Source organism: Gavia stellata, chromosome 6, assembly GCF_030936135.1.
Source record: "Gavia stellata isolate bGavSte3 chromosome 6, bGavSte3.hap2, whole genome shotgun sequence".
Lineage (NCBI taxonomy): Eukaryota > Metazoa > Chordata > Aves > Gaviiformes > Gaviidae > Gavia > Gavia stellata.
The window spans coordinates 26,642,437-26,657,275 of record NC_082599.1 but is presented as its reverse complement, the minus strand read 5'-3'; positions in this window follow the sequence as shown (position 1 = coordinate 26,657,275).

The window sequence follows — 14,839 nt, the reverse complement described above, 5'->3', positions numbered from 1 at the left end:
AGTTAGGGGGTTTTTCCTTGCAATATTGAAACTGGTCAGCGGATTGATAACAAGTGGTTGTTAAAATGGTCACTGAAATATTAACGAACAATGCCTAGTTACCTGAGTAAGCAATATCTTAATTTATATCTTAACTAATGATTTAGAGCAAAAGAATTCTTGTTCTGCAGTACTGGGAACTCCACAGAAACACTTTTACTGAGTTAAATGCCAGAAAGACCACAGCATGCTTATGCAGTTAGTTGTCTGGTAGTCCTGGTTTTGTTCAAATCACCTACTTCATAGCACTTCTTGGCATAAGAAGAGTGAATACACTGTAAAGTTTCTGTAATGGCAGTGTAGCTGCCATAAATCTGTTGTGAATATCGACAGTCTTTCTTACAAATTAAGAACAACACACAAGACCTTATTTGGTAATGAGCCTATTGTATCACATTTTCCATGGGTTTATGATATGTTCTATTTCTTTTACAGTTGAAAAGGAAAATACACACTCTTACCAATATACTAACCAGTTGGCTGAGTAATCACAATGTTTATGTGACTGTATTAGCATTCAGTACTTACACTATTACAGATTTTGTGCAGGTTACATCTTCAACTGTGTGCCCAAATTATGTAAGCAAACATGCAGCCATGCTTGTCAAAGCAAGCTGATCAGTGAGAAAGCAATAATGAATTACTAATGACATTTTTGTTCTGCTTGGAGTTACTCACTTTGAACCTTAAGATGATTTTTTAAACCAGATGTAAAAAAATAGTATTCATAAAGTGCATCTTTTCTTATTCTTCCTCCTACATGTCTTCCTTAACTTTCTCACTGATAAGTGACCCTTCTAAAAAACGAATAAATTCAAAGTAAAGGTAACTTGAACTTTGTGACAGTTCAGATTTCAACTCAAACTTCATAAAATATATTCTGTAGTTGTAAAGGACTCATTTGTATAAACTCATTTTGCTGCTCTTTTCATACATCAAGATTTTAGAAAAGAAATGTAGGAACAAAATTTTCACAAATAAAATCCTCTAAACATCATAATGGTTAAACTACTCAGATTAGAAATATCATTTTCCTCTGAGTGGTAAATAAATAAGGACGCCTAAGTTGATACTGGTACTTGCAGCAGGATGCTTCAGCATTCAGTATAAGGAACGGAGCTGGGAAAGTAAATCCAAACTCCTGTAGTGCGAAGTATTGATTGCTTATGGATGGATCCCACAGACTTGGTATGCAGCCATCTGTACAGTAATCAGTAATGTTCATGGGAAAAATGATACAGAACTTGCTGACACTCTGCTTACGGCAGGAATTTCTCTTTGTGCAAAACAAAAGAACGGACGCTATGGGACACAAACAGGTTTGTTGCTAAAGTGATCATTTTACTCTTAGTCCCGGTGGTTCTGTCCAGAACTGCTGTAATTTCACAAACTTATTAAAATTAACATGCAAAGAAAAATAAGTCAAAAACACTGTTTCATTCTCAGATTTGCAGTCTCTCTTTGAATCCAACTTCTACAGCGTTAGCTGATGTTCTCTCTCTTGCTATTAGAAATCCCAGTGACAGTACCAGCAAATTCACGGACTAGCCGATGCCTAACACTCTGGGAATAGCTTTTCCTTCCACTTTTCCTTATGCTTTTATCAGCCTTTTTATCCATTCATCCACACATGCACATATGCCTCTAATGCTCTAAATAATTACAAAATTTTAGATGTGCCCCAGCTCTTAAAAAGTAAGAATACTGCTGGAAACTAATTAAAATCTTAAACTCTCTTGGGTTTGGACTGACAGACTCATAACCTAACTGTAGTCAAAAATGAGCTGAGATGATAGCTGGCTTTGCACTTTTACATTCACACGGTGATATTAGTCACTGTTCACAACAGTCTTTTGCAGATTTGCCTCTCCTGCTCCTCCAAAGAATCAAAGGGAAAACATGAAATCAGTTTTTGACGAAACTCTTCTGCTCCGTCTCTGGGCTCCACAGTCACAGGGTGTTACACGACTGTCACATACTCAACTATTTCATTAAAGACTCTCTTTTAAGCCATTTTTAGGGGGGGAGTGTTTATGACCCTTGGACATTTTTTTAACTAAATATAAATCCTGTGACAGTGAAATCCTGTCCAGTGAAAACGACAACAGGCTTTTCCACATAGGAAAGAAATGCGAAAATATCTGCAAAAGCTAATGAGCAAGAAGTTTAGCCAGCTTTTATACATAAGCGCTGACAGCTCACAACTCTTCTGCGAGCAGAAACTGTTTGTAACGTAGGTTTCATTTTCACTTCAAATGAAGAAAAATTTACATCATCTCCCTCTTCTCTCATACACTCTATTTCTCTCAGATCACGCATTAACCATTTCACAAATTTCTTCTCTGCCAACTGCTGAAGAGCAATGAGGATGCAAACCCTTGCCAGGCATTTCAGCATGGGGTTTGTACTGTGGAATATACTGACTCAGCCTACCGTTACTACTACCCTGTAGCAGGTGCTCCAGTACATTATTGTTGATAAGTATGAGCAACTTGAAATATCTGTACTGAAAAAGCAGCAATGCAGCATGCTATATTAGCCATTATATTCTTTATGGCTCAGACCTGTCTTATCTTTTCAAAACTAGATATTTTGTGCATGCTAAAAATTCAGTCAAATATCAGTGTGTTACAAATATGCCCCCGGAGCTGTCATTCAGACTGAATAACTGTTTTACTTTTGTGTTTAGAACTGCTGGTTTGTTTATATGTTTGCAACAGTGTTTTTAAAGAAAAGAAAGGCAGCATTGTGGACAAATATTACATATATGTATATATATGTTCTTTCCTAGATGTATATGAAGACACAGGAACAGGAAATCAAAGCATCTGAAAATACAGAAGTGACTTATTTTCCTTTATTATACATTGAAAGGAAATGCCAACAACTCCAAGAATGGGAAAAGGTTATGCCAGCTTTTCTTGAAATAGCAATTTCTCTTCAGACTGACAATCCCTTTCCTTCGGGTGCTCCAAATTGCCCATTTAATTTTTTTTTTCTTCTTTTTAATTCATAGTTTCTTGAAAAATATGGGGTTTTTTCATTCTGTACATATTTTCGCTTATTTGTGAATACAAAAGACAAAGGGACAGCTTAAAAATTGCAGTGTAAACCCTATATGTTTTATTACAATAATGGGTGGGAGGCAGAGGGAGGAATCAGGCCCAAGATGCCTCCCACACTTGTTTTAGTAAAAAAATGGAAAAAAAAATGTGTATGGGAGTTTTTCATTTGGGTTTACTTTTACAAGAGAATGTCTGTATATTGGCATGAAAAGTAATAAATGCAATATGTCAGTTTGCAAAATACATTTGGGGTTTAAAATAAAGTTATTCTTTTAACTCTTTTAATGTAACATTATCTTTTAATTTACAAACATAGAAACTGATCTGTCAGGCAGTTACAGTTTAAAAAGGTACATATGTATATTATTCAAAATAATGTGTTCTTATTAAATTCTGTTTCCTTTGCATTTGACCTAATTTTCTATTTGCTGCCGAAGAATCTATTTCTCATTGACTAGAGAAGCAAGTAATATTCAAGTAATTTCTGCAAGCTGCAGAATGTTCGGGCTATTTATACATTAAAATTATAATTTTCCAGTGCAAATGAAACCAATCTTACTCTGTTTAAACAGACAGTGTGCGACAAGTCCCTTCACAAATAGAAGAATCCTCTTTCACAAGCTTCTGTTAGCAGCTGTCTGAATCCTGCAGGAAAATTCACTATTATTTCCACAGGGTCATCTATTAGATGGTATCAGTTAGCTGCAGCCAGGAAAAAAAGGAATTATGAATTGAATTAGAATAATCTACAGAAAAAAAAAAAGGATACTTCAGTAACAGCTAATTGCATGGAAAATCATTAGGGTGAGTAATGAGAAAGAATACAGTGTGTCTACCCTTTAAGACAGTCTGTATGGGATTATTTAAAGCGCTCTGTATTATGAAAAATAACTTGCACTTATTTAAAATACCTCCTTAATCCGTGTTTACTAAACAATCTTCCTGCCTCCTTCTTTCAAAGATGAGGAAAAATAACATGGTTTTCAGTGAATATTCTGATCTCATGATGCTGAAAAAAAGGGAAAAGGACAACTTCACCATTGCGTGTGAGGAAAAGAGGACTTGGCACTTCACAGAGGCAGCTGGTGCTGCCCAGATTTGAGAGAAGTACTGAGGTGATCTCAAAGATAACGTAGTCACCAGATTTACTCCCTAAGAAATAACCCTCTGACATGAAAGCATCAGGCAGAGGCTGTAAGTGGAAACATTTGGGCAGAACTCTGAAGAACTGAAGTTGTCCTGAAGGATCAAGCAGCTCAGGGACCATCGCCACAAATTCCTCGATCATTCATTCAAAGCTGACTTCATTTGTGTGTTTCAAATTGGGACAGCCCTTTGGGATGTGTGAAGTCTGATTTTCACCCTCTTTTCTCCTCTTCTTCTTGCTGGAGTGGATATTTTAATTGCTCTGAAATGAGCATACAGATTTCTGAAGTGCTCGATACCATTCCATCTTACCACATTTGATGTCACTGCAGGGCCACAGGGCAAAAAATGCATATGGATTTAGAGAACTGTTTCTCCACCTCTGGAGCCTCTGTATTTAAAACTGCCGGTAGTATACATTGTTCTAAGTATTTTTGTGACAAACAAAAATAAATCAGTTCAGTATCAGTTCCGTTCTTCATTCTTTTAAGCTCACTGTAGGCACATTTGGCCCGTGCCTAAGTGCATTATAAGGCTCCCAAAACATTTTGTTTCCGATTCTGTGCTCATGTCTTGATAGTAGATCAGCAAGTCATTTCAAATTAAGCCATCTGTCAATAATGTGAGATGACTTCAGCAATCTAGGACAAAAGTCCACCTTAACAGTCTTTTAAACTTCTGCAAAATACCTGTACAATATGTTAATAAAATAATTTTGTTTATGCAGCACATAATGTCTAATAGGTCTGTGGGTATGGCTATGCATTTTCACTGGAAAGGATATATATCATTAGGTTTATAAATAAGGAACAAAAATCTGCCTGTTGCTCTGGGGAAGGTCAAGTAAAATGTCCCCTGGAGGCCTTCTCCCTACCTTTGTCAGGCAGCAGCGCAGCAAGAGCACTCCCAGCCCCGCTGTACCTCCCAGCCCCGCTGACCCCCCAGCCCCACTGCCACGCTGGGCCTTCCTCTCTGCATCTAGGTACAACCTCTCTGTAAAAATGTCAATGTGCGTGCAGGTTATGGCAGCCACGTTCCTACTCCCCACTTACAAGCAAAATTTACTGACAAAAACTCATCCGGGGGGGAACCTTATTTTGCTATAGAAAGAAGAAAAGCTCATTGTCTGGTTTAAATAATTATTCTAGCTATGACAGCAGAACTAGCTCTGCAGATAGAAATATGTTATTGCAAGGGACACAGAGCAAACACCGGCAAGTTGCCTTCTGCTTATATTATATTGTTCTCATCTATTTTTGTTTCACTGCGTCTTGTGTATTACTGGCTGTTAAACAAAAACACACTAGCAGTTTCAATTCTTATTCAAACTATGCTTATTCTTACTATTCTTCCAAAATTTGCACAGTGCATTCAGCTACTTTTGGTGGAGAAATCCTTTTGGTGGAGGTATAAAAACAATAAACTATGGGGAAAAAACAGCTCTGAAATGTCACAGAATTTTAATGGATGAAAAAGAAAACCTTTTCATATTGGATTCTTGCCCTTTTCTCACTGGTACTACCACATTCAAAAGAGATTGATAAGCTTTTATTTATTGATGTAAGTTCTATTCCAAATGGAGAGTCATCTAAGAAACTAGATGATGTGTACATCGGGACATTCAAATGTGAGATGGGGATAATAGAATGTAGTATGTACAAAACTTGAAATGTGCAGGAAAAAATTAGAAAAAGTCCTGTCACATTTTCTTCTCATTCCCTTTGGTGGAGGTTTTTGCCATTTCATTTCTCCACCAAGGAGGGTGAAGAATGGCTTTCTTTGATGAAGTGAGGCTGTGGACTTGAGATTAAAGGTAGGGAAGATAAGCCATACCTGGAAGCAGAGTGTAGGAACAGCAACAGCAGTCAGAGCAACTCCAGGCACTTGTACCAAATCACAAGGTGGTGTGTAGTACTTGGTCTTTTCTTACCACATGGCTTAAAGGCAATTCAAAAGAATACTGAAGAATGTCCCTTTGGGTTTTCACCACTGCTTATGTAAGAATGCTCCATCTTACACTTCGTTATGGCTTTGAAATATTAACCCCTTCTTACAGGGCAACAGACTAATATTCCACAATCCTATTAAGACTACAGCAAGATCAAGAAGGCCAATGGTATCCTGGGCAGCATTAGGAGAAGGGCTGCCAGCAGGACAAGGGAAGTGACCCTTCCCCTCTACTCAGCAACTGGTGAAACACATCTGGAGTGCTGAGTCCAGTGCTGGGCTCCCCAGTACAAGACATGAACACACTGGAGTGAATCCAGCAAAGGCCCACAACGATGATAAAGGATCATCCAACATACAATGGTGAGTTGAGAGATCTGGGACTGTTCAGCCAGAAGAAGAGAAGACACAGGGGGATCTTATCAATGTTTCTAAACACCTGAAGGGGGGGTGCAAAGAAGACAGAGTCAGGCTCTTTTCAGTGGTGCCCAGTGACAGTACAAGAAGCAATGGGCACAAACTGAAACACAATAAATTCTGTGTGAATATAAGAAAAATCTTTTTTACTGTCAAGGTGCTCACACACTGGAACTGGCTGCCCAGAGAGGTTGTGGAGTCTCCATCCTTGGAGATACTGTAAACCCAACTGGACACAGTCCCGGGCAACCTTCTGTAGCTGACTTTTCTTACAAAAATTCACAGCTGGCCCATGCCGACTAACAAGAGAGGCTAGGACGCAAAGCATGGAATTACAAGAGGAATTATTTTATTCACATGCATTAGATGTCCCATTCAAATTGGGGCACCCTGAATGTAGTTTTACAAGCGTTTCAAGCACTCAGGTGCAACATGATTTGACTTAATAAACACACACTACCATTTACTAATCACAGTAAATCTTTGCAAAGCAGCTATAGTTCTATGGTGTTATCAGCCACCTGCTTCTCTATTGATCAGATGGTCTTGCTATAGTTACTTATCTATGATGACAGAAAATGGGAGGGTTTCAAAGACATGCTAGAGGGACTAGGATGCTGGCGTTATCTTGGTTGTCCAGGGGTATCTTTTATCCTTCATGGACAGCTTGTAAGATTCCGAGAAGCAAAGTCCTTATCTCAGGGGCTAAGCTGTCCTTCTCCTCCTTATGATGAGCTGGTGTCCTTTAGTTTGCTTGCTTAAGCATATATTCAGTATACAATGTAAAATATATATATTTTTAAAGAAAGTTAATACGATTTTATACTATAAAGATTAATTGGTATAGTAGTTAGGGAATGAGATTTTCCTAACACCCTGCTTTGAGCAGGAGTTGGACTAGATGATCTCCAGAGGTGCTTTCCAGCCTCAGCCATGCTGTGATTCTGTGAGCACAGAGAGAGAGATGATTAGTAGGTAGTTCTCAGCAAAAATGACACTAGCAGTTAAAACACAATTAGTTCATGTTAATGTAAATAGAATGTATGTTTACATTAACCACCCCTTGAAACATGTATGGCCAAATAAGTTAGATATGAAGGAAAAATACAAGCACAGCACTGTGCATTTATCTCCATGCTTTACCTGTAGCAAGCTGAACCTTGAAAAGGAAAGAGCTCATTGTTTTATAATCTCAGGTTAAAAAACTTTTTTGTTTTAAGTAGCTTAATTCTTTTTTATTTCTTTTTGCCTTACTCAGATAAAATACAATCACATGTTTTCTATGGACTTTCTTCAGTGTTAGCATAGTTCCTTTGGAAATCTGTCACCACACTGCTATCAATGCATCTGTATCATACATTATTCTGGGAGCTAGAGGGCAATGGCTTCCCACAGGAGATGGCAGGAGGTTCTGGGTAACTATGCTTGGGACAGGGAGAAGAAGAAAGGGAAAGGAGCTAATACTAGCAAACACTAGCTTTTTCTGACAGACACGTGAATTGAGCATGTCCCAGATGACTTGTACATTTGAAGGGGGACTGATTCCTCAATCCTGCCTCCTATAAAAAGCTTCTTGATTTGCAACAGCTACTTTCTAGGTAGCTAAATGGCAGTGTTGAGAATATTTTTGTAGCCAACCAAAGACTTTTTTTAATGCCATTGTATTAAAATGCCCTTGAACAGTAAGTCATGCTGTATTTTTGAGTATATTCTCTACTCACACCTGAAAAACTGCAGAATGTTATTTATAAGCATCTCTTAAAAACATTGAAGTGCAGGATCCAATCTTTATCACTGGCTGACAATTTAACAGTCCATGTCAGTCTATACAGAGATGTTTGCTCAACAGGTAGTTCTTCATAAAGACTCCTGAGTATATGAAATGAGGCCAGCTCCTACAGAGTAGAAGCCCTGCTCCCTCGCTGCCCTTTTGTCAAGGCCGTAAAGCCTCTGGAAAGCAACAGAACTGCAGCAAAAGTTTCTAAACACTCCACAGACAGATATAAAGGGATCACACTGTAAGCAATGAAACTGATGCAGCCTTGGGATGGAAAGTGACAGTTGTGCTGTGTCATTAAGATAATGAGGAAAAAAGCAAAGGATCATTTCTTGATTAGAATCTGTGGAAAATAAAGAATAGACAAGGAGTGTAGAAGACAAATAAAAGATTAGGCATCGAAGGAGTCCGTTTAAGTACAAATTTGCATCACAGTTCATTTAAACATTCAATGCAAATACCAGCATGTTGGAAATCCTGCTCCACCTAAAAAGATAATATGTATGTATCTATTCAGGCCATGTGCTGTGTTCCAGGGCAAAGTACAAAGCTGCTGGTCACAGTGGATCTCATAACTCAGATATGATTTAACGTAGAAATATTAGGACAGGGCTTCCGAACTAGAGCGCCTCTGTACAATAGCATACCCCGACCAAAAATGAAAACATGGGTTTTTTTAGAAAAGTACTGTCTAATGTCAACACTGAGATTTTCATCAAGGTACATCTTTTATATTTCCTGTAGTTCTAAAAAGTAGCTTCTTTCCATCTTAAGAGTAAATGAATAAGGTTGTTTTGCTAAGTCAGAACAAAAGCTTACCTGGGAGAAAACCAAAATTGTGTTGCATGTCACTCACGTGTTTTCCTTAGAGCTACACTTTCCTCTTTAACTTCATCTTGATGATTTTTTGTATTTATCAAATCACATTCAATTCAAAACCTGGCTTTCAAGCACTTTCCAAGTCCTTCAAACCTGTCAGGCTTAGTCCCATCCACAAGTTGTATCTAAAAGTACAGAAAATTCCAGTTACATTCAAATATTCCAGATCACTATTCTAAACAGCAGGCTAGGACAGTTAGAAAACTGGATTCCATTTGAAATTCCTTTCAAGTGTGTCTGAAAGATATAGCCAAATAAGGAAAGCCTTTAAGAAGCAACATAAATGAGAAAAAAAGTTTAAAAAAGGCCTAAAAAAAATGTTTTATCTTGGTGGGAAAAGATACAAAGAAAGATGAAATAAGTCTTCTAGTATGTAGAAAAAATTCTTCTAACAAAAGGGGCCATGATCACTTTTTCTTGATCTCTAATAACATAAGGAAAAGGAAAGACCTACTTAATATATATAGGAGGGCAACAAAGCTGATCAAAGGGCTGGAAGAAACATCCAATGGGGAGCGGCTAAGGACTTTGGGATTGTCTAGCTAGGAGAAAAGGAGGCTGAGGGGTGACCTCATTGCTCTCTACAGCTTCCTGAGGAGGGGAAGTGGAAAGGGAGATGCCAATCTCCTCTCCCTGCTATCCAGTGATAGGATGCATGGGAATGGTTCAAAGCTGTGCCATGGGAGGTTTAGACTGGACATTAGAAAGCATTTCTTTACAGAGAGGGTGATCAAACAATGGAACAGACTTCCTAGAAAGGTGGTCGGTGCCCCAAGCCTGTCAGTGTTTAAGAGGCATTTGGACCATTCACTTAATAACATGCTTTAATTTGGTCAGCTCTGAATTGGTCAGGCAGTTGGACAAGATAATCATTGTAGGTCCCTTCCTACTGAAATAGTCTAGTCTAGTCTAGCTCAAATAGCTCGGATCCTCTGAGATGTCTGCATGTTTGTTCCCTTGAGAGACCTGGTAGCCCAGCTTCCTCCAATTCTCTGACTCCCCAGGTGCCTCGGACATGGGTGTTTGGTGCTGGCCACACAGCTCAGGGGTAGCCTGAGTAACATACTTTGGGGTCCAGCCCCTCAAGGATCCTTGCTGCCTGTCTGCACTGCTACCAGCACTCAAGCTAACTAATTCAGCTAGGTTTGCACAACCTCCAGTCATAGCCGCATGCATCTTCACAAAAATACTGCTGAGCTTCAGCACCTGTCTCCACCTGCCTGCCAGCATAGGAATGGCACACAGACTGCCAGTGTCTATGTAGGAAACCAGAAAAAAAAGACTACTCAAGAAATGTCTTTGTTCCAACTTCATCAGTCAAGGATGTCATATACTTAGGAATTCCACCACAAGTAATATTAATAAGGGCTGTGAGGTATAATTTTATAACAAAAGGCATAAACAAAGAGAGAAATTGTGAGGGTAGGAAAGGAGCTGTGTATTTCCTAGAGACACAGCTAAGCAGGTAACAGCAGTATTTCAGATCACAATGCTCAAGCCTTTTAAGCAGGTGGTTACCTTACGAAAGGTAACAGCAAAGAACAAAGCAAGTTAGGAGCAATCAATCAGAGCCATTTCACAATTACCTGTTAGAGCCTTCTCATACTTTGACTGACATTGCAGAACACAAAAAAATATGCATAACAATTTCAGCTGGCTTTTGTGTAGATTTTGGTAGCCTGCAAATGCACATGTCCATACAAGTATGTGGTTTTACAGCACCTTCCACTCCTTCCAGTGGTCTGGTCTGAATAAGGAGCTCAAGCAACCTCACAGAAAGCTGACCAGATCTGATCTGTCCATAGACTAAGCTGACATATAACAGAGTGCTACAGTTCCTTGGACCAGCTCACCACACAATCATACAGTGCAAGAGAAGAGGCCAGAACTGGGAGAAGGATGATACTGCTTCAAACCCCACTAAGATCACAAGCTGCTGGGGAATGTCAGGTTAAGAGCCGTCTGTTAAATGTTGGTGCAGGGAGGGATGCCATACAATCAGGAAACAGCCAGCAATTTAAGAACATGAAGCTAACACCCACAGAGTGGCTCAACAGATAACTGGCCTGCAATAATCAAAGAAGTACAGCTGCTCTTTACATGAGCACTAAGATTATGAAGATACAGGCTTATGCCTGTGGAGATTCCCTCATGTTGTGAGCTCATCAGAGTGCACAACCAAGCAAGGCCAGTGTGAGTCCCAATCTGAACATGAGTTCTGTTGACTGATAAACCAAGAACTACGAGGAAATGATCTATGCTGACCTGCCTACTGCTCCCAAAAGACTAGCAAGTCCTGCTGTCCCTGGACTGGTAGCTATTAGCATTACAGTGCTTACAAGACTTGTCCCCAGGGAAAAGGATCATTTGCAGTTCACTCAACTTTCCCTATTCAGCAACTGAGAATTTAAGTAAATGCCAGAGAATGTATCTTCCTGTGGGCCAGTGACAGCAGGCAGAAAACCATGAAGAATACAATGCAGTGATCACTGTATATGTATTTGTGGGTGTTTCTGATTGGCATTTGTCCTTTCATTTTCATTTCCTTTCTTTAAAGAGAAGCCTCAGGAAGCACAACCCTAGGAGGAAGGAGAGTAACTTGCAGGAAGTTTTGAGAAAGAACTTAAGGGAGGATGATGGGCAAACAGAGGAAACTATGAGAGAAATGGCCAGACAGTCACATCAGCATCACAAAAATACAGGCCTATGTGATTACTAAGTCTTTTTAAAGAAAAGTTGAGAGGCTATCACCAAAGTAGACACAGAAGTTACTTACCTCCGAAAAGAAAAAGCTCTGGAGACCTCTCTCTGTGTGACCTCCACACCTGAAAAATAGAACAGATGCTGGAACAGATATATATCAGTAGGTATCAGTAGGACAGCAAGGAGAAACAGCATAAGAAATGGATGAGTAGTAACTTAGGGAACAGAGTAAAGAAAAGAGCTGAATTTTTTTTTTAAAAAAAAGGGAAGAAGAAACAAGTTCTGTAAAAGATCATGCAAATTTTTTTTCACTACTGAGAAGATCTCAAGGAGCTGGCTGGATTATTTCAAGTGTTAGTGCAGAATATGATAGGAGAAATTATTAAAGTAACAAAAATACAGTGGGGTAATAATCATGGAATATAGGTGTCAAAAGATAGAGTAAAGGTTGAAATGGCAGAATAATATTGTATATATAATGATTTGACAAATATAAAGGAATTAGGAAATAGCAGGAATCAAAATAACTCTGGAAGCTCTTATAACTGGAAACTTGAGAACTGCTGGCAGTCTGATCTACAGATCACACTGGATATGAGCAATGATCTCTAATTTCAATAGGCAAAGAAAATGCAGAAGGAATGGTATCATTATGGGCATTACTAATATACATTAGAGAACAAATCCTATGAGTTGCAGCGGGGGACAGGATTTCAGTGGTGAGTTTCCACACCAGTCACTGAGAAACAAGATAGTATTTATTACTCAGTTTTGCTGAATAATGAGACTACAGGGAAAGACCTGATGTACAATAAGAATTTTTATTTGACTAAACAATGAAGTCATTTTAGAAGAGTTGATTTTATGCTGGAGAACCACATCAACAAACTTCGTGCTTCAATGTCTGCAAATGGCATCTGAAGGGAAAAAACTTGTGGGAAAGGGATACTGCTGATGGCCAAATAGGCAAGGCATACCATACCAGAACAGCAGACCTGGTTAATAGAAATAGTTAACACCAAAAAAAAAAAACCCTTAACCCAAAACCTTGTGAAAACAATGGATGAACAACTCTAGTCAAAGCACAGAGAGTAGATCAGCTAAAGAGGAGTCTGTCTCGCAAGACTGGTAGGATTGAAGCTGAGTAGTGGTAATGATAGATAAGAAAACAGAGCTAGCCAGGTGTGCCAACAATGATCTGGTTAATATGAGGATATATTGTCTGCACAGCCTCTCATCCAGCAGCCTCAAGCATGGGGTAGGTAATCTGTAACACCAGGCAAGTCCCCCTCACTGGCAGCAGAGCTCCGTAAACTGGGATGAAGCTGGGGAAACTTTGCCCCTCTGGGGCAACAGCTCAATTTGGGCATTGCTTGAATTCCTACAGATGAGAAGTAACCAGCTGCCTCAGCAAGCTCACACAGCTCCAGGGAGAAAACTTTAATGATCTCCAGGGAAGCAGGCTATGCCTCTATAAACAAAGGCACCTGCCAGAGAAAGAAGTCACTCTCCCCCAAGCAAAAGGGTGCAGCAATGGCTCACATCTGCAGTGCTCAGGGCCAGCAGCATCTAAAGCAGATGCTGCACTTCATGGCACTTGGTGTTCTCCGAGTCCCACATGCTGAGTCAAAGACAGTATTGTTATTTCTTAAAATTTTTCATACCAGAGCGCTTAAAATAATGTCAGACCTGCACCACAGCCTGGAAAGGTGATGTTTTTATTGCATCATATCAAGCATTAGTTTGTATCCCTTGGCCTTGACATGAGAATATATGGGAGTTTTTAATGTACAGCCATACCATTCTATCTGCTGAGGATGCATTCCTGAAAAGTGCAGCAATTAGGGATTCAACAGGTAGTGATATAATTTTTCCAGTAAGAATTTGTGCAATAGCAGACGGGTGCATGCCAGGACTTAAGAAATATAAGTAGCTAAAGTACATGGGGAAGCATATAAGAATAGAAAGCAATAGTATTATGATAGCATCAACAACTGGAAGAGATGCTAGCTTTTCCTTAGCTGGGCTTTGTGGTAGCTGGAGATGCTGTTTGCTTTCTAAAACAGTACCCTGGTGACCTCACCCAGTTGTACTCAGAACAGATATCATTCCGAAGCATTGTGATAGATTGACCTTGGCTGGCTGCCAGATGCCCACCCAGCCACCCTTTCACTTCCCCTCCTCAGCAGGATAGAGAAAATAAGATGCTAAAGCTCCTGGGTCAAGAAAAAGACAGGGACATAACTTACCAGTTACCGTTACAGGCAAAACAGACCTGACTTGGGAAAAATGAATTTAATTCATTGCCAATTAAAATAGAGTTGAATGGTGAGAAACAAGGAAAAAAACTAAAACAACTTCTCCCACCCTACTCCATTTTCCCAGGCTCATTTTCATTCCTTCTTTCCCAACTCTTCCACCTCCTCCCTCCACCACCCCGACTGGCTTAGGGGGATGGGGAATGGCGGACTGTGGTCAGTTCATAACAGTTTGGTCAGTCCATAGCTGTTCCTCTCAGCTGCTCCTTCCTCCTCACACTTTTCCCCTGTCCCAGCTTGAGTCCTTCCCACAGGGTGCAGTCCTTCATGAACTGCTCCAATGTGGGTCCTTACCCCCAATACAAGGATTTTCAACCTCTTCGTCTGTGGGATTGGACACACAACTGCTAGTGCGAGCACTCTTGCTGCCACCCTTCTAAACAAATGTGTTTTAATAGTCATTATCTTCCTCAGATGCCTGCTGCTTATCATGGTCATTCAAGACAGTCAAGGGCAAAGGATGAAAAAACAGTGTAATGGCAATGGTCAGTGGAGTAGGGTATTGTAAGATTGGTGTCAGTACTGTGAAAGATTGGAAGTAGAAGCAT